We start from the raw sequence: 21,868 nt of genomic DNA on the forward strand, positions 1-21,868 counted from the left end.
TCTCTCAATTCGTAAGTTCAGATTTTTCTGACCTTATGAAAGTGTATATATATATATATATATATATATATATATATATATATATACTTAGTGAAGGTCAACCTTTTCGGAAAATAGTTCCCTGAACTCGAACAAGCCGGTGAAATCTTGTGGTTGAGGTTGAGCAGGAAACGATCATGCTCCTGCTGTTGTCATGCATCACCTTTTGTTGCCATTGCTGGTCATGTTTTTGAGCGTCGAACTAGAGTTCCATCTGGCGCATGGCCATAGCATTAGCTTGCTAAGTTTCTGTTGCTCCTAAGAAAAAGCATGCTCTGGAGATAAAGGAGTCGTCGTCGGAGAAGGTGGTCGGGTGCAGTGGCTGCTGGACAGCCAGCCCACGGGCTGCAAAAACATCCTTTATCATAGCTTGAAACATCTGTATATGCTGTTCGGGCAGCATGCTAACTAAGACAGCTGCCGGATTTGGCATTCCGCTCCTGATCATCATGTCAGTCAATGCTGCCAATCCTTCGTGTACCTCTTGCTCTCTCTCATCGTCAAAAGTTGCCATAGCAGCAATCAAGGCTCTTTCTGACCGCTAATAAACCATCCACTATGGGTGTGGTTTGCTCTTACAGTGCTGGAGAGCACAGGTCGCCCTGTTTCCACCATTCTTCTCCTTGCGTTTCGTTGTCTTGTGGGCTGCCCAGGGCATGTGCACAAGCAAGGGCTTCTTTGCAAAGGTTTGAGATGCTGAAACAAAGGCCTTGAGCACCTTCTTATAGGGAATATAGGGCTAGAAAACAGGTTGACTAGGGCTAGGAGCTTGCCGACTAGAAGAGGACAAACCCAAAAATATATATGTTGCGTTTTCATACATGGGCCCCTTCTATCATCATGTGCGCCTAAGCATTGGTGCAGTGTCGTGTCTTGCCCTTTGGCGTGGCCAATGGGCCCCTTCTATCATGTGCATCTAAGCTTGGGCGCCTCTTGTGGCCTCCTGTCTTGCCCTTTGGCCTGGCCAAGGGGATGTGCACAGCCCATGGACCCAAAAATCCTAATGTATGTTGCTAGTTTCCGTGCAAATGATGGGTTCACCCAACTACTAGCCTAATACCTGCCCGGAACATCAATACATCATTCAAGAGGGTTGCAAATTCCCCGTGTAGTGTAAGTGTGAACCTGTACAAGGTAGCAGACGACTCTTTGTATGAGAGCAAGCCTAAAGCTCTTAGGAAAGCTTCAAACTTCTCTCTAGGCAAAGCCTTTGTAAGTAGATCCGCAACATTATTTTGTGTAGGGCAGTAAGATAAACTGATCTCCCTTGCATGTAATCTCTCTTTGACATAATGATAATGGATCTCAATGTGCTTGGTACGTGCTTGAAATATGGGATTTTGTGCCATGGCCATAGCACTATGGCTGTCAATGAGATTAGTAGTGGGTGTCTGTTGACACTCACAAAGATCAGCCAATAATCTCCTTAGCCATACACAATCTATTGTAGCAGTTGTAATGAAGCAACAACTTAGGGTGCGCATGCACATGGGCTTAGGACATGCCTATACACATGGAATTAGGGCACATGTGGCCTTGAGACTATAAAATGGCCTATGTAGGTACACCTTTTGATCTATGATTACCTTTTGATCACGCGGCATAATCTTGGATCCTTTTTGCTCACATAGATTTGGGCTTATGAAAGGCTATTGCATCCTCTTGTAATCACTTTGGCACTATGGATTTGTATGTGATTAGCATTTTTGCATGCGCGGAAGCCTTTGCTGTATTGATCCACAACCCTAAGCTTGATTAAGAACAAGATGCTGATTTAAACATGATTAAGATAGAAAGAGAGAGAAGAAGAGAGATTGGTGTCAGGGTTTTCTGTATTTAATATGGTACAAAAAGGTGACTTTATGTTTGTACATGCTTGGGCCCTTGGTTAGCCCCGGAGGGGTGACATTTGGTCCCTTCTACATGAATAATGTTGACTTCTACTTTGGTATGACTGACTTGAATAATGATTGAATGATGATTTCTTCTTTTATAATATGCTGAGGTGTTGGTTGGCCAACAGGATTGTTGTCTGCCAGATTTGGGCATGGAATATTCATGAAAATATGTCTTAAATGTTGCGCTTTGCTCATTGTTTTGCCCACACTTACTGGCCTTTAACCTGGTTGTTGCCGATTGTTTGCTAGGGTCCTTGGCTGGCTTTCGACTGCTGCCTTAGGGCCTATATGGTTGCCGATTGGATCCCTAGACCCTCCATGATGGTGATGGTGATGGTGATGGTGATGATGATGGGTCTAATATTGATGCTGATGATGATGGTTCTAATACTGATGCTGGCTGTCTTAATTGCTTTACTGAACAGGAATTATGTTGTTCATGCTGGAGATTAGCCATGGCATGGGCGTGCATGTGACAAGCATCCTAATTACATGCAAGTGTTACGACCCTTACATGTGGGACTCATACACACTGTTATGTGGGATTTACACGCCAGTAATGCGTGGGACACGCTATAACATGCAACAGAATTATGCGTAGATGTAGAATCCTGTCACACAAAGTCTTACACCACCTTCTTTATCTTGAGTTTCGTGAGTCTTTAGCAAGCAATCCATGTTATTACTTCACACATTAAGAGATGAGAGAGAGAGAGATAGATTTGTACGTCTTATTGGGTCCCAAATTGCCCATTGAAGGGCCTTCCTATTGCTAGGAGTATTTGCTTTATTACTTTGAAGAGAATGACCGACTTTGGACTCTAGATAAGCCAAATGCAAGACCTTCGGAAGACCAAGAGTCGGGCTGACTGCACACTATTGTAGAAGCACCAATGATGTTCAATCCCAATGCCAATGCACTCTTCCAAGGGGCTGTAGGAAGGCTGCAAATTGTGGTTGAGAGATGGGCTGAATTGGGACTGTTCTAGCCTCTAGGTTGTGAATATGCAAGGGGGATGACTGAATATGATACGTTTACCTTCACCCGGGAGGATGGAGAAAACGATAAAGTGTATGAATGCTGAAATCTGTTGGAGGCTGAGAAACGCTTACGGACTGAAACGCTTCTTCCTTGGGCTGATGATGATGATGCGTTTTTTGCTGGCTGAATGCCTTCATACTTCAAATATGCTGAGATAATGGAATGATGCAAAACGATGACTATTTATATGGAAATGAGTGGCTGGTCGGCTGGCTATAGAGCTGGCCAACTGTTGCTACACGACTTGTTCATGCTAATAATGCTGAATATTATGCTAATAAGCTGGCCGACTTAGCAATAAATGCTACCAACTAGATGATAAATATGGATAAATGGTGGAATAATATTCTTAGGCTTATGCAAGGGTTTACATGCACATGGGATGAATGCTATGCAATGCAGAATGCTTTGTGATGCAAACCTTAAAGCTTCTACTTATTTCTACATGCATGAATGATTCTCTTTAGGGATCTCATGAATTGAGATAATATGGAGATAGCAGAGTAGAGACACCAAATGTAACTCAAAGATCAGAATTTCAAGTAGTCTACAGCCTATAGCTAAAAGGAGTTAAAGACTCAAGCTAGACTTGCAAGCAAATTGATTCAAAGGTCGGAGAGGAGCCCAAATGAAGTTGTAGCACTTGGAGCAGTTGTGCAGGCTGGTGTTTTGGCCATGGTGACCTTGTGAAAAGACGGAGAGAGAGCTTGTTTGTTCACTTCCAGGCGGCCAACACTTTGATCTTCATTCACACAACGGACATAGTCATCGTTTGCACATAAGTTCACTTAAGCGCACTAGTAGCGGCCCTAGCAAATCCAAGCGGATACATCAAATTCTCAACCACAAGAGACAGAAAGTCCATTACAGGGTGGTTCAAGTGCTGGCAGGCATGCCAAGCTCTCCAGAGGAAGCAATCAATTCAGTAGATTTGGAGGCAGCAACAAAGGAAGAAAATGAACAAAATGAATGTCAGAGGTTGGCCACTGGCTCAAGAGTGAAGCATTGTCGTCATGTTGCACACTGCTATCTATCTGTAACCACTTCTTGCCCTGACAGTAGCCTATGTTGCAAATAATATCTGTTAATCACCATTGCCATTGCCATTGCCATTGGCAGGTCAGAGCACAATAGCTCATTGTACAGGAGCTTGCATTGGGCACCTTTGCGTTCTTGGAACCTATTCAGTGGCTAGCGCAACGAGGAGGAGATTGAGAACCCCTTCGACTCACTCCTCTTCGATTCTCTTGCCTTCCCATCTTTCTCCTCCTCTCTGCGGGCTAGCTTCCCGGAGCACTCCAGCTTCGCCCGAGACGTGGCTGCGCTGGCCAATACGCAGGTGGACTAGACTGAGACCCCGGACTCCCACATCTTCAAGGCCAACCTACCTGGTCTGGCCAAGGAGGATGTGAAGGTGCAGGTGGTAGAGAAGGAGAAGGTGGAAGACAAGCGCGTGATGCAGATCAGTGGTGAGCGCAAGGAGGAAGAGACGATCACTAAGTGCAGCACAGTAATAAAAAAACAAAAAAACAAAAGCTTCATTGCCTTTCCTCAAGGCTCAGCACAGAGAGAGCATAGCACAGCATAGTTATATATATATATAAGCTTCATCGCCCTTTGTCAAGGCTGAGCATAGAGAGAACACGGCACACCTAAAAAAAAAAAGGCTTCATCGCCCTTCCTCAAGGTTCAGCACAGAGGAAGTTGCATAGTTTTTTAAAAAGAAGGCTTCATCGCCCTTCCTCAAGGCTCAGCACAGTGAAACCATGGCTCTCTAAGTAGAGAGAGAAAAGGCTAGTTGGCTGCCAGCAGCACAAGAGAGAGAGGGGGGAGTGGCACCAGCATGAGAAGAAAAATTTTGAGCAAGGAGGCGTCTATTACCATCCAATTCTAGGGTTTCTTTTTGGATCCATTCACACTCTTGCCAAGAATTTGGTTCCCACACTTTGTCCACTCAAACCTACACTCTATAACCCTTTGCCCAACCCATTAGCTTTCTGATATGCAGACCATTAACCCCATCCCATTCTCTTGCTTTCACACCTCCTCTACATTAATTTTTGTAAGAGGTTGCTCTCACGTAGCTTACCCTGTGTAGTGTGAGGGTTTATCCTTGCAATTGGGACTTGTTCACACGCTTAGCGCAATTGCGGGTTTGATTCGCACTTTTTGGGGGCTTTTGTAGACCTTGTTCACACGTTTTGTGTTTGGTGGTGTTTTCACATATTTTGAGTGTGTTGGGTGGTGTTTGCACACGCTATGGGTTATTCTTATTGTCTCTATCCCTTTGATGACTGACACACTATACACCATCATCGTCATCGACATTACTATGTTACCATCTCAGATCCTGATCTTAGGAGGGCTGCTCATGCATTGACTTCATGGCTCTATGATTGATATATCGAGTTGCCATTTTGTGTCATGATTCACATATCCTTTGTCGCATTCACACATACTTTTGGTACTTCGAGGCTTAGACCTCTAGACCCTCATTTGTTGACTTCATGCTATGATGAGGCGGCATACTCATGCCATTGTTTGATGTTCGAGCTTGCGGGTTTGTTGCCTAGTCATTTGAGGCATTCTTTTGATGAGGAGGATACATGTGTCAGATGGTTTGACACGGCGACTTCATCGACTTGTTGTTTGATTACCTCAACACAGATGGTTCGACATTGTTCGCATGGGACGACTTTGAGTGTCCTACACGCTTGAGCAAGGTTGCATTTAAAACCCATTTTTTATTATTTAGTACTTTTTGGACTTCTGAACGTTTCCAAACGTTTCAAACTTAAAAAACGTTGGTGTTTTGGTTTCTTCCCCCGTGTCCTTTTTTCTATTTATTATGTTTGGCGATCGCTTTGTATAGCCCAATTGCTCTCATGACATCAGACAAATGTGACATTGTCATTTGATTTTGATTTATCATTTGTTTCTACTATCTACTTTGAATTGTAAAATTCCAATCATGGTGTATTTGGGTATGTCTAGACATTGTTATGTTGTGAGTGCTGATTTTGAAATTCTTAGATAGGGTGAAATGCTAGAATGTGACATGTGTTGACACATCACTCCTTGTCTATCAAAGGATATTAGATATAGACTTTGAGCTTTCTCGACCAATCTCTCACACACAGACACACACATATATATGATTTTAACATTGTAAAGTATGTAATGTTTTTGACGTACTTTATCGGTCGACAACGTTCTATACCACGTACTAAACTTGTGCCATTTCGTACGTTTTGTATGTTTGAAACTACCTTGCTCTTGAGCCACCATGATTATGTTTTTGATGATGTAGATTACATCGACACAGATCTAGATGATGATGTATTGTATACTCATACACATGATGATGTATCACACACACACACACATGATATTGATGTATCGCACACACGTGCACATGATGATATACATGCACATGATGATAGTCATACATATGCGTGTGATGACATGAACATACATGCACATGAGGATGATGTGGGCATGATTTTGAGGGCAGGCATGTCATCGAGCATTACGAGTGTTGGTACACCTAGGCCTACCTATCTTCTTGGGGATCATAGGATGCATTTCATGATCATGTGGCCCAACATTCGATTAGTGATGTATCTATTACATCCATTTGTACTTACGAGATTAGTGATACTTCGCATGGGGAGTCATGAGATATCTATGAGCATAGGCTTGAGTTTCTTGTGTTAGATGTGTTAGGCTATTCTTCTAGGACTTTCACATGTGGTGACATTCACGATATCACTACAACTAGCTTTCATAGTTTACCTAACAGCATTTATGTGGGTATAGTGCATATATTTGAGCAGGCATTGAGCGTGAGGTTAGTGATGACTTTACTGTGGTTAGATCTTATAGTGGAGGCATGATTATACTTGTCATGTGCATCTGTTAATCCCAATGCTCATAGACATGGATATTCTCATTAGCAAAATATATGGGCAGATTTAGAGCAGATTTTACAATCCTACAGGCTCTCGGAAGTGCCCAAGACATAGCCCCATGGTTGGGACACCTTTTGGCATAGTTTGGACACAAAAAATGACTTTTTGGACAATATTTTGTGTGAAAAATAGGCAAAACCGACTTGAATACGAATTCATACTTTTTTCCTATAAATAGGATTATTAGGCATTCATTAGAATCATCATTTAAAGATCAAGAGGATACATTTGTCAGAGTCTGCAAGCCAGCAACGACACAATGGTGGATCAGTAGGAGCTTCTCTTGGTTGATTGCAAGTAGAGGGCTGTAGGGATCTTTGGTATGCATCATGAAGCTATGAATAAGCAAGACCATTTACACGAAGCTGTGAATCCACAAGATCATTGCATATATAGCATGTTTTGGTAATATACAATAGATTAGGTCTCTCTCTCCTTCTCTTCTGTGTCTTTGCTATTAGCGTTAATCTTCTTTGCTTAGCGTTAATCATGAACATGCTTTCGAAACTCATGTTACATTGGTATCAAAGCTTAGGCTAATCCTGCATGAGCCTATATAGAACCTATGCATGTTGAAAATTAGGGTTTGTGTTTTAGGATTTGCAAACCAAAATTAGGGTTTTCATATTTTGAATGAGTTCAGCCTTAGCAATAGTATTTTCAGTCCTAGGTTCAATGAGGAAAGTGGAAAAACCAAATTAGGGTTTTCGTTTATAGGATTTCAGCCCATTTTTGCATGTAGCATAGGTTGCATGTAGGGTAGAATCTACACAAGACTTAGCCTAGGTCTAACCTAGGTAGGAAAAGACTTCTTTTTTCTGTTCCCTCCACCAAAACCTCACCTTGATGGGAGAGCAATGATGTGTGGAAAGAAGAGTTACGGTGTGAGTATGAGACTATGCAGAGTCGTTGGAGATGGGAAGATGAAGAACGATACAAAAGGGAACAAGAGCGCCAAGCCGAGTACGAACAAATCATCGCCGAGTATAGGCAACAATTCATAGAAGAGGACCGTTAGTAACGCGATAAAGAAGCACATCAAGTAAAGCTTCAAGAACAGGCGCATCAAGGCTAGCTTCTATACGAGCAAAGATGGGCACAACTCAAGGAAACATGGGTTTAGTTCATGGCAGCATCAACAAAGTCCAAGGAGGAATCACCTAGGGTTGTGAAGTAGCCCATGAGTGACACAATGAAAAGAGAGCTTCTAAAACAAGAGTTCTTGGGAGATGTGATCACAAAAGGAGGTGTTTCTAAGGAGGTGTCATTACCTGGGATTCATGTGCCAGAGTCGGAACCCGAACTAGAGCCAAAGCTAGAGCTAGAAGCCAAACCAAAACCAGAACCACAGATCAAGCAGGTGGATCTTTTCAAATCCTATTTGGAGCAGGATGAGGTCAATCTGGTAGTTTCCAAGAAGGTGATCTCTCTGAATCTTGTGAGGAGGAGAAAGAGACTACATGTAATTCAGAAGATGTGGATATTTATCATTAACACATAGAGCTTGAAAAGGAGTACGCATCAGTGTGAAAGCACAACAAACAAAATACATTAACAAGCTTAGAGGTAAATAATCTTCGGCAAAATAAGGAAAGAAGAACATTGACCTTTGAATGGAAGGTAAAATATACCCTATAAATCCTATCATGAGATCTCAACCACCATAGATTTCTTGGCGATGATCATACTAGTTTCTATGGCTACACACATAATATATCAACACAAATTGATGAAAAAGTCAGAGAACTTGAAGACCAAGTTAGAGAGCTTGGGGATTGAGCCGATGGATATGAAGTGCAGTCTTCAATTGGATTAGAACAAAATTGGAGCAAAGGTGTATGGATTACCCTAGTGCTCCAAGCTTAGCAGGAGGGGATGTCATGTGCATCTGTTAATCCTGATGCTGGTAGACATGGATATTCTCATTAGCAAATATATGGGCAGATTAAGAGCGGATTTTGTAACCCTACAGGCTCTCAGACTGTAGCCCAATGGTTGGGACACCTTTTGGGCATAGTTTGGACACAAAATATGACTTTTTAGATCTAGAGAGTTTTTGCATTTTACTTGGATATTTTCTTAGATCTAGCATTGATGGAGATAGACCATACTTATGAGGATGACTTCGGTGACCTTGGGGATTCCATGGTTAGTGATTTCACTTATTTCTCATGTGTGGATACATTGTCCGTCTTCAGTGATGATGACGCTTATGGTGACCCTGTTGATCATATTTTTACCTTAGAGGATCACACACACATAGAGGGATTTGTACATGGTGCATGGTTTGGATCTTGCCTAGACACACATTGATACAAGTTACATCAGTGGATAATGATATTAGTTCACATTTGTTTTTGCACGATGTTGACCATGAGATATGTTCCTTTGGTTTCCATGATTGTTGACATGATCCTATTCTCTTTGGAGCCGGGACATTCATTTTTGGGTGCATCATATGTCACTTGAGATGCATGGTAGATGATTATGTGATATGACATTTAGATGCACTTGTGATACACCCTGGTCTTCGCCTACATGATGGTTCTTTTGTGCCAGGATTGTTTGACATTCTGGCCACGAGTTTCGAGCTCATTTGGTGGATATCTTTAGTACCAGATTCACAGATTGACTGTGAGAATGGGTTGGTGAGCTTTACCTCGGATTGGAGCTTTCCTTTCGACCCGAGAGCTACTATAACATTGGCTTTGGGATTTCGTGATGTATATATACCATGCCTATCCATTTGATCCTAGAGGATACACGAGTAGCTTTGTCATCGACGATAGGTCCTTATCTTTTCCATTTGATCCCGACTGTTATGGAGCCATTGTCTTGGAGTTTGCATGCCTCAGATTTCCTTTTGATCCAGGCGAGAGCATAGTTAGTCTCATCATCGATATTGGTTCTCTTTATTTTCCATTTGATCCAGGCGGTTGGAGAGCCATTTGTTCTTGCACGATGCTGACCACGAGATATGTGCCATGCTGACCACGAGATATGTACCTTTGGTTTCCATGATTGTTGACACAATTCTATTGTCTTTGGAGTTGGGAAATTCATTTTTGGATGCGTCATATGTCACTTGAGATGTATGGTAGATGATTATGTGGTCTTCGCCTACACGATGGTTCTTTTGTGCCAAGATTGTTTGACATTCCGGCCACGAGTTTTGAGCTCATTTGGTGGATATCTTCAGTACCGGATTCACACACTAACACTGGGAATGGGCTAGTGAGCTTTACCTCGGATTGGAGCTTTCCTTTCAACCCGGGAGCTACTATTACATTGGCTTCAAGAGTCCGTGATGTATACCATGCCTATCCATTTGATCCTAAAGGATATACCAGTAGCTTCGTCATCGACGATGGGTCCTTATCTTTTCCATCTGATCTGGATTGTCATGGAGTCATTGTCTTGGAGTTTGCATGCCTCAAATTTTCTTTTGATCCAAGTGGGAGCATAGTTAGTCTCATCATCGATCTTGGTTTTCTACTTTTTTCATTTGATCCAAGCAGTTGGAGAGCCATTTGTTCTTGCACGATGTTGACCATGAGATATGTTCCTTTGGTTTCCATGATTGTTGACACGATCCTATTCTCTTTGGAGCCGGGACATTCATTTTTGGGTGCATCATATGCCACTTGAGATGCATGGTGGATAATTATGTGGTATCACATTCATATGCACTTGCGATACTCTCAGGTCTTCGCCTACACGATGGTTCATTTGTGCCAGGACTGTTTGACATTCGGACCATGAGTTTTGAGCTCATTTGGTGGATATCTTTAATACCGGATTCTCACACTGACTGTGAGAATGGGTTGGTGAGCTTTACCTCAGATTAGAGATTTCCTTTCGACCCGGGAGCTACTATTACATTGGCTTTGGGAGTCCGTGATGTATACCATGCCTATCCCTTTGATCCTAGAGGATACACGACTAGCTTCGTCATCGATGGTGGGTCCTTATCTTTTTTCGTTTGATCTGGATTGTCATAGAGCTATTGTCTTGGAGTTCTCATGCCTCAGATTTCCTTTTGATCCAAGCGGGAGCATAGTTAGTCTCATCATCGATATTGGTTTTCTACATTTTTCATTTGACCCAGGCGGTTGGAGAGCCATTACTTTGGATTTGTCTTGGCTTGGATTTCCTTTCGATCTCGGTGGTCGTATCCTTAGTCTCATCTTCGACGGGATACCACCTAGATCTCAGAGGTCATACGACTCCTTTTCATGTGATTCCAAGAAACATGTGTAATTTCACCGGTCGGTGTGGAATACTTAGTTGAACATGATGCTAATCATTACAATTAAATACACTAAGATTTTATGGACAACATGCTCAATACAAGATGTAATTTGTTGAATTGACAAGAGGCGCACAATGAGCTGGAATGGCCGATCCCTCCCTCAAATAGAGTATATTAATCTTGGGAGAATCAAGTACATAGTGTCATGGGCATTTTTGACCAGATTTCGATACCAATGCATATGAATTCAATATGCAAACAATATGGTTGTTGGTGTAGATATGTAACTCACACTACCCTCTGAAGTGCCCATGTTCCCTACCATCTGCTCTCTATTGTTCCACCAACACATGGTAGCAACAATTTGCAAGAGAGCATATAGGACAAGAGAACACTACACAAGGTATGTGAACATGGAGTCTTTCTCCTCCCTCCGGCTACTTGCTTCCATAGTTAAGCATTAAAATTTAAAGCTTACCAATTGCAAGTAGAGTGACAGCACAAGTCTTCGCGATGGAAGCATCTAGAGTGTTGAAATCTTCAATTTGTCGCAATCCTTTGTGACAAAAGTCTAAAGAGGATGAAGGGAACCCTGGGAAAGCTTCCCCTATGGTTCAACTTGAGAAAGGAATGTTGAAATTAGGGTTTTTATCCAAAAGACCATAAATCACAGCAAAAGAAAGGATTGGTTTGTTGAATTTCAGTCATTTGGAGTGCCTAGGAGAGTGAATACCACTTAGAAACACTCTTGGAAGCTTGGAAAATACACTACTAAACTTGAATATGGAGTTGGGAAGGAGAAAAGTGCAGAAAATACAGCCAAAAGGCCTCATGAAGGGAGGCGTCTACTGCTAGAGAGAGAGTGAAGAGAGTGGTGATGAGATGTCCATCCTGGGTGTCAGGCGCAGAGAGGGCAAGTGACTTGTGGTGCTATCTGGGATGGACACATGGCTAGTTGCTCTCTTTGAACAAAGGGGATAAGGTCTGGGCGGTGGGCATTGAGCTTTGTTCGTCTTGAGACATCAGTGTCTCCGAACACAGGGTTGGTCATAATTTATAAGTGAGTTCTGGTCGCCCAAAACTTAATGAATTGTGTATACACTTACTTATAAATTAATGCTAATTCCTAAGGCTAGGTTTTTGACCAATATTGACCACGTAACATAACCATGTTAGAAGATAGTTTCACACACTCGGTTCACGAGCGAGAGTCCTCTTATCCGGAACTAACATTAGTCAGGCAAGCACGAAAGCAACATATGCGAATTCAATTGCAGGCAAGCACATAAAGATGCTATGCAATGCAGCATTGGTATGGACAATCCCCGTTCATGAGACTATACCAAAATAGACGTGTTCCAGGCAAGTACACGAGGTACCTGATCCAATGGAACACCAATCCTCCAAGCATTTCCGGGCATGTACACACAGGCACAAGTTCCAATGGAAAGCCAGTCCACAATATTACATGTATGCCAATGACTAGGCAATGCCAACCTCAAAGCCACTACATTGATCTTCTCGATCACTCAAAAAGGCCCATAGTACCTGGTTGCAAAGCTTAGGGTATGCACCCTCTTTGCCAGGCCTCTTTGCAAGTCTTGCTTTCTTAAATTTCAGCAATACCCAATCATTCTCTTTGACATCAAATTGCCTTCTATGTTTGTCTTTCTATGTTTGTCTTGTGACCTTGTAATGGCTGTTCACACCTGAGTAAAGGCAATTGTCACGTGCACCCTGCACTGGGGTCATAGTTGTCTCCGTACGAAGTATGACAGCATACCGTATGGAATACCGTACGGCACGATACCGTACGGACTCGTATGGATTTTTTTGGAGAATTTTTTTTTAATTTTTTTTTTCAAAAAAAAAAAATTTTTAAAATATTTTTTTATTTATTTTTGAGATTAATGGTCTTGTTTTTACTTGTCTATGGTTGTTGAGCTTTCCTCTGTACTATGATGCTTTCCTCCTTTTTAAAATACTCCATATCTCGAAATTGGAAATACCTAAGCTTATAAGTAATTTTTTAAAACACACGATGAGGTTCCGGTAGTTCTTCCTCCACTCTTGCAAATGAGGATGCTCCGATTGCCTTGTCACAGGAGCTTAGAGAGCCCGAGTTTGATGACGAGGGCAGCATCCTTAGCGAGGGTGATTTTTGCAAGCGCTCTGATAGGCACTCTTCTGATGTAGATGATCCTAGCGAGAGCTCTGATTTTGATAGTGATCACTTCTCCATCTAGATTCTAGTCCCAACTCTCTAGTCTCCCTTTTTTGTGCACCACTTGTACTAACTACTACGGCTACATGCGCCTAGAGCGCCTCGCATTGTATGACTTAGACTTTAGCCTAACATCTATGTATGTTTTCAACTTGGTTTTAATGGAATTTTGGTTTTTCCCCCCCCCCCCCCAGAAAGAGACTTCTATTAAGTATGAGAAAAACATGCAACAATCACAGCTATAAGCCGGAAGAGAATAGAATCACCCCAATATGTAAGGTGATTTCAACCACTGAGGAGCATCATGATGCCATGTAAGACCTGTGGTACTAGAGGAAAAGAAGATGCCATTGTCCCATTCCCGCATAAATATCACACGCTTCGCCTGCGCAGAATGAGAGGGCCCTTGAATGCGAGTCCAAGTAGCCATAAGAGTGTGGATGATATCACCCCATATAGTACTAATGCACTGAGACCCAAAAATCTCAATAGCCTCCGTGCATCTAGCTCTCCAGATCTGCCATGCTGTAATATTGACAATAATCTCCCAACTGGTGTCAATCCTCTGTCTAGGGGGTGTATAATCAGAGTGAGGAACATCCTGCAATAAACCATGCTGGGCAATACCTCTACGAATGAAAAAAACAGAATCTGTGCCACTGCCCTCATAAAAAAGTTGCGGACCGGATTGGGAGAGCCAAGCAACTGCCCCCCAAGTCACATGCATGGCTCGGCCGCTCAATTTGCCCATAAGTTGGGCCACAGGACCCCAAATCTGCTGTGCAATGCTGCATCCCCATAGACAATGTTGTACAGACTTAGAATCTGCCGCACATCTAGGACAGGAAGGTGCTACACTGAAAACTGATCTCCACTGATCGTTGGGGAGACCACCATGTAAGAATAACCAAAAGAAATGAGACATCTGGCTCCTTCTGTATGAGTGCCAAAGGCTATGCCAATATCTGCGCTGTATCACTGGAGAAATATCATAGCTCTCCCAATGAGGCCTGAGAGTAGGGATCGTATGCATCTGTCGAGTGAGGAGAAGCCTGGCATTCCGAACAGTGAAACTGAAAAAAGGAAGGCTTTTCAAAGGATCGAAGGCATCAATCCACTCCCACCTGGATCCCACTGAAGATATCCTGATAGGACTGCCACCATATAGCCACAAACATCAAGAGCCATGAGTCACTATCTGAGGAGAAGGGTCAATGAACCAGTGCTTCCCCGAGCGACCAACAAATCTCACTGGACTAAGCCTAGTATCTGGTATAATTTCCTCCATACTACATCTCCTCAATCTCCCAGCATGCATGATAGAATAAATGAGGAAATTTGTATCCTCCTGGCCTGGCAGAGCAATGACCTGCATAGGTATGCCTATCCTCGAAATAACTCCCAGCCAACTCGGATGATAGTCTCCGTGAAAGGTCCCAGAAAGCCACTCATGCGGATAGCTGCATCAATCTGATCAATACGAATGCAAGAGCCCCTAAGATGCCGAGTGGATGTAACTCTCCGATCCTCCGGAAGACTCTTAAAGGTCTTCCAAGCAAGAACTGTGTATGCGCATCTCTCCCATCCTGACCATTGCATATAACGAGATGCACCAAGTGGCCGACCAGCCTCATCCCTAATGAACTTGTTCCACATAATAGGTTGTCGGTCAGCCTCGTCCAAAGACCTAGGAAGCCTTTGTCGCAAAAAATATCTCATGCTTCTCCATGCTCTGACGATGGCTGCAATAAGAGGGGAAGATGGTGCCCTAATATCAGCCTCTGTGAACAAAAAACGTGTGTTGGGCATCCAGTCTCTCCCGACCCTGGGTGTACATCTGGAAATCTGAGACAAGAAAAAATCCTTCCAAGGCTCAGTGCCTGGTAGGAAACCTGTGACCACAAGTTTGCAAAGCAACGCCCTGTCTGAGGTGCCATCCAAGCCCGACCAGAGAAAATTGCGGATCAATCTCCGCAATTGGCCAATGCACGCACGAGAGAAGCACCAACAAGAGGCAATAAGCCAAGCTGAGGCAAGCAAAACCTAATTAGGCATCAAAGCTCTGGAGGCTAAATCTAATCTCCCGGAGCTCCAATGGAGGAGCTTCTTCCGGATACTCGTAAGTACCGGAGCAAACTGCTGTGCAGGAGAAATATCAATCCCAACTTGGCATCTCAAATATCTAGCAGTGCATCCTCTGCTGATCCAAGTAACACCAAGCTCTGCACCCCAATCAACTCTCGGTGAATCACTAACCCAAAAACCAACAGATTTGTGCCAATTAATGAATGCCCCTGCTGCCAAACAGAACTTCTCTAGTGCTACCCGGAAGGAACATAAGCATATATGTGAAGCCTCCAAAAACAGGGCTGTGTCATCAGCTAACTTAGAGTCAACCAACTCCTCATGACTACAAAGAGGCAACCTCAATCTTGAAATACCAGCAGTGGAGCGGAGAAAGATGCTCATGGCCTCTGCAACTATGATATATAATAAAGGGGCTAATGGGCAGCCCTATCGTACTGAGCGAGAAATCTGAAACTGCTCTTCTCTATCACCGCAAGCAAGAACCCTACTGTGGGCATCACGATACATGCATGAAACTCCCTTGATCCATTTGTGAGGGAAGCCCATATGACTAAGAGTACCCTCAAGGAAGTCCCAATCCACTCTATCATAGGCCTTCTCAAAATCCAAGAGCAGAATGGCTAAGGGCTGATTGCTCGCTTTAGCCCATTTGACGGCTTCCCAAAACGAGAAAATATTATCAAAGATGCTCCTGCCGTGTAAGAATCCATTCTGGGTATCATGAATAACATCCTGCAAAATTGGCTGCAACCTGATGCTCACTGCCTTAGCAAGAATCTTATAGGTAGTCCCAAGTAAGGTGATAGGTCTCCACTGGCCAATCAATATCCCCACTCTTAGGAATAAGATAAATAAGCCCCTCAGTGAGAGAAGAAGGCATAGAACCTGTGTCCCACATCGCCTGCAAAGCTGATGTTATCTCAGCCCAAATCTCATCCCAAAAACATCTGTGTCCAAAAGGATTCCTGGGCATGGAAACGGTACTCCGCGCGCTGCTCAAGAGAGTGATGAAGTTCTGCTCCAACAGTACATAAAGAATCTGCAACCCATTGAGCATGAGGATGTTTCTCGTGCTGTTTCTGCACAGCAGCCAATCTACATCTAATAGCCCTTTCTAAGTCCAAGGCCTCTTGCCTCTTAGACAGGGCACATGTGTGATAAAAGTCACTAATATCATAGAGAGCAGAGGCCAGGCTTTGAGAGGCCTATAAGAAGTCATGAGATCTCCAAATATCAAGCATACGACGCGATAGTTCTGCATCTGAAAACAAATGATCAGGGATGCGTACATGGGGTGCTAATCCATGGCAATTCGGATCTCTAATACATAAAACCACCGAGCAATGAGCCGATTTGGAGGTGCCTGTAGCAATCAAAGTATGTCCACCTCTGTCAAGCACCCAATCATCCACATAAATTTCCTGTACCTGCTTTAAAAAAATAAAAATAAAAATAAAAAATAAAATCTGTCTAACTGTGCATAGATACATCCTACATCTCTTCTCCTGTTAGACCATGAATAAAGAAGAGTGGATGGACTCCTCAAAATGTCATCCTCATGCCAACAATCTCTACCATGAATGGAGAGTATAAACCTCTCCCAAGACGCTCTTTCAAGAGGATGCACCAAGCCCTCATATCCACCTCTTTTATCTGTTGGCATCTCAACCATGTTAAAATCCCCACCAATAATCCAATGGTCGGCTAGAGGCATCAATGTAAAGAGAGATTTCCAAAAGGTAATCCTCTCACCTCTATGGTTAGGAGCACAGAGGTTGAGAATACCAATGCGTGTAGTATCCTGCATAAGAAGGATCCACTTCACTCTCGCAGGCAAAATGACACCATGTCCAATGATGCAAGGCAAGATCAAAGCTGAAATAGAGATACAAACACCACCCTTGGTACCAACAGCCGATGACCAAAAGGTGTGTCCCGAGAGAAGCTTGCCTGATCTCCCACAGTGACTAGCATCCAGTTTATGCTCTTGCAAGAGCAATATATCCATAGGTCCATGCACAATGAAGCTGGGTTTTTACAATTTGTTTCCGTCGACGCAGAAAAAAACCCCCAAGACCCTGAATGTTCCAAGAGACAATCCTCATAAAGACTCACAGTAGGAACGACCAGATCTCGTGGTCGACGAAGGACCCCCTTTAGAGGCGGAAGTACGTCTCGGATAGGTAGAAGAGGGAAAATCTGACGATGTAAACCTTACCTCTCTCTCCCACTCAGGGGAAAAGCTAGGACAATGCGAATGTGCAACATCATCCTCAAGGGTGCAATCATCCTGTAACTGTAATGCAGCATCCTCCTGTGAGGGAGCCAGATCATGTGCCTGCAAGGCCTCATCCTCCAAAAAAGGATCAACATCCTGTGAGGCAAGAGCTGCATAGGGGTTAGGATGCTCCACAGGGGGTGTGGGTGAAGGGGCAGGTACGGGGGTCCGAAGGTGCCTGCCATCCCTAACCACAACCCAATGTTGTGTGATCTGCTGTGGCAAAGGAGCAGCTGGAGTCGCGGCATCTGCAGAAGGCCTTGATGGGCAGGACCACGCCACATAAGCTTCCCTCATGGAATCCAAAGGCTCCCAATCCATCCTTATGTGAGAGTTTCTTTATCGCTTTGGTGCCTGCAATCTCCATCCTCTGGCGAAAATGAGATCCGTCAGGTCTCTGAAGCATAACATGATCATCAGTAATCGATGGATTAGGAACAAGCACAAGGACTCGGGGTAAACCATCAAGAGTGGCAGTAACGGCCGCGGAAGCTGAGGCAGGAGAGCTCGGGAGGATTGGTACCCCTAGAACCTGGCCAAAGAATGCCCCTACGGAAGCTATAAGCTTCCAATAGGACCGAGGAAGAGCAGGGAACCGTAGTGAGACTGGGGTAAGGCGCTGATCCTCCACCACTGGATCAAAGCCCACGTGGTACTGAAAGAAGAAAATCTTCCTAGGATCAAGAGGAAAGGGGCTGCTAGCCAAAGCTTGAGAAGTAGCTTCTGAAGAATGAAAGTCCACCTGGAAGAATCCTCGACCAAGTAAACGAGTATCCTGAAAGTGCACAATCAGCTCCGAAGGGAGAGCTGCTAGAAGCCATTCACGGGCTTGTGAACGAGAGGGGTGGGAACCATAAACTCTCGCAACAAGGGTAGTGTGGACCTCAAGGTCAACGTCGTGGTGGAGAGAGGTGAGCTCGTCTTGTGAAAAATTGATGATTCTCCCGGCTAGTGGGGGTGATGAGAGATTGGCTGCGGCAGAAAAAGCCATAAGACCAATCAAGAAAAGTGGGCGGCCGACTTGAATCCAGATAAAATAGCTGCCTGGAAAACGGGAGCAGAGGAAGGGGGGCAAAGGTGGGGAGCAGCTGGGGAAACAAGGGCAAAGGGGCAGGCGGGGGTAGCAGAGGGGCAGGTGGGGATTGAAGAAGGCAGGGGGAGGCGGGCAGCAAAGGGGGAGGGGGGGTAGCAAAAGGGGCAGGCGGGGTGTCGTGACACTCCTTAAGAATCTTGGACCTAATGTCCGGGATCTGTGGTACACAAAAATGCTCAAAGATAGAGAGAGATTGTAGCACGTACAATGATGCTTATGATTGATTGATAGATGCTTATTGTTAGACATCATCCCCTACTTGCTGGCTTCCTATTTGGTGTCCTATTTTAGCGTCTAGGGCTGACCATGTTAGTCTGAGGGGCTGGTCACCCCTCACATATATTTTACCCATATTTATTCCCCATTTTATGGTCTTGAAATTTTCCCCAGTCGTGGAGGTATTTATCACCAGTCGGCTGCCTTCATTTAGGGGTATATATAGCCGGCATGCCTTCCTCATATTTCACTGCTTGCATTGCTTGCCTAGCTTGTCTAGCTGCAGTCCCTCACTTACGAGGTTCTCCCCTCTTGCTCAGGGACATGTATTCCTTTTGGTGGTGTTATTGAGGAGAAGTCTCCCCTGTGTTTCCTCTCCATCTCTCTCTCTCTGTCTCTCTCTCTCTCTCTCTCTCTCTCTTGTGTTTCCACTTTCCCTTCTTCCGCTGCACATTCTATCACTTATTGGCATATATGATATGAGTAGTGCCACATGTGAACATGGGCTAACCAAGGGCACTTTTTTCCTTTGGGTTTTTCCCCTTGGAGATCTAGTGTGAAAGGACACCTTCTACTTTAGATGTATTATGATATTATGGAGTTGACCTTCTAGCTCCACACATTCCAATGCAATCTATTCTTTGCATCTCTCATCATATTGTGTGTACCTCCTTCTCTGTGTGAGTGTGTAGTTGTGCCAAACCCTAGTTCAATTCCTACAATTCCCCTCCTCGGCCAATAGTGGTATCAAAGCTACTCTGGTGGCAACTTCCTCTCGCGTGAGACACCTCCTAGCTCTGCGCCTCTATCCGTCCATTCGCGAAGCTTCCATCTCGCGCCATTCTATTCTACTCCACCGCCAACACTGCCTCCCGGGCCGCCACCCACTAGTGGCCTGATTCGACCACCCCACCCAACGATACTAGTGTGGGGATCACTGCCTCCACCCGGCCTTGCGGTGGACGCAACTCAGCAGGGCTTAGCCCACTTTGTGGCTGACGTGACACAGAGCTATTTTTTGTGTTATTTGGGCTCTACGTTTCTTGGCTGATGTAACTCACAAAATCTGAGGATTTTTGTTTTGGGGCTTTTGTGAGTTACATGCTTCATTGCAAAATTCCAAGTGCAGGCAACTATACAATGTAAGATTTCACGTGCAAGATGCAGTGAAAATTGGGGATTTTTTGAAATTCATGCTTAATTGCATAATTCAAGGCAAACAAGACAATTTCATGCACACAATTGCAAAATTTTTGCTTAATTGAAAAAATTAAAGGTGTAGGCTTTGCAAAAATTTGGGGGTTTTCAAAAATTCGTGCTTAATTGCACAATTGTAGCTACAAGGTACATAGAGATTTGGGGCTTTTCACATTTGTGTGCAATTGGCACATCATTCAGCTCTCCGGTGCACAAAAGTTTGGGGCTTTCCATTCTACAAGCCTTGATTGGATGTTTATGCATTGATCGTGGAGAGATTTGCACTGCTTGTGTTGTCAAGATACTCCAAACATTTACTGCAACCTTGAATTGAGGCAAAAAGTTTGCTCAAGAACGTGTGATTGCCTGGCATAGCACTCCGGTGCATTGGGTTTTTGTCTACAGGTGCTTTTTACAACGTACTTGGTTGCAAGTGTTTGCATATCTCTTGACAAAGAGATTTCAGCATTATGGCTGGAAATACAACTGATATATTCGGGTTTTGTCCCAAGAGGACAAATTGGATGGTAGTAACTATGTGAGACTTATGTCTTCCAGATGTATTGTATATGCATGGGATTAAGAAGAACTTATTGTCTGTCTCCTCTTTTGCTAAAAGAAGATATGTAGTGAACTTTGAGGATGACAAGTGAATAGTCAAAGACCGTGAAGGTAGCTACGCATTAGTCACATCCGGCACATTGTACCATGGGTTATATCAGCTTGACAAGTTTGACAGGAGAGAGCGTGATGCTCATGTAGTTAGCACTCTTACACGGTACACTTGCCATGCCAGAGGCAAAATTGTGGCATGCCAAGTTTGGTCATGTGAATTATGGCAGTCTGATGCTATTGCAAAGGCATCAAATGGTGCAAGACATGCCGCATGTAGAATTGCCACCAAAACATGTATGTGAAGGATGCATATTGGGTAAGATGCACAAAAATGCATTCCCAAAAGATGGATCAACAAGGACTGTCTGGAAATTACAAATTGTGCAAAGTGTGTGGTCCTATGCGAACACCATCTATTGGAAAGCATGTATACTTTGTAACCTTTATCGATGATCACTCCATATTTTCTTGAGTGTATCCCTTGAAAGCAAAATCCTGCATGTTTTCAACATTTTGTGGCACAGGCTGAAAATCAAATAGGTTGCAAAGTGCAGAGCCTTCGTACAAATCGAGGGGGGGAATACATGTCCATTGCTTTCAAAGCTTTCATGGCAGAAAAAGGCATAAAGCATCAATGCATGATGCCATATTCTACTCAACAAAATGTGCATAAAAGAGTTTTTTATTATTATAAAAGTGTTACTTTTATCATTATTGATTTTTATGCATAAAAGTATGCTGAAAGAAAGAACAGATCATTGATGGAAATGGCTAGATGCATGGTTAAAGGCAAAGGCTTGCCTCACAAATTCTAGATGGAGGCAATCATGTGTGCTACACATGTATTGAATAGATGTCCTACCAAAGCATTGAAAACCGTAACGCCATATGAGGCCTGGCACGAGAGGAAACCTAAAGTTGATCACTTTAGAGTTTTAGGATATATTGCTTATGC

The 21,868-nt window shown here is 43.6% G+C and overlaps 1 protein-coding gene across 6 annotated transcripts in view; it reads left to right on the top strand.

The window, feature by feature from the left end:
* Positions 1–21,868, top strand: part of RAD9 (cell cycle checkpoint control protein family) — a 58,635-nt gene that overhangs the window by 28,650 nt on the left and 8,117 nt on the right. Inside the window, exon 2 of one of the 6 annotated variants that reach the window (XM_086797096.1) lies at positions 5,595–5,702. The exons of the other annotated variants lie outside the window; for them this stretch is intronic. The gene's annotated coding sequence lies outside the window, so the exon portion shown is untranslated. The remainder of the gene's footprint in view (positions 1–5,594; positions 5,703–21,868) is intronic. 6 annotated transcript variants of the gene reach the window in all.

The sequence above is a fragment of the Cibotium barometz genome, chromosome 65 (assembly GCF_041138505.1).
Source record: "Cibotium barometz isolate CiBa-2024 chromosome 65, ASM4113850v1, whole genome shotgun sequence".
Taxonomy (NCBI): Eukaryota; Viridiplantae; Streptophyta; class Polypodiopsida; order Cyatheales; family Cibotiaceae; genus Cibotium; species Cibotium barometz.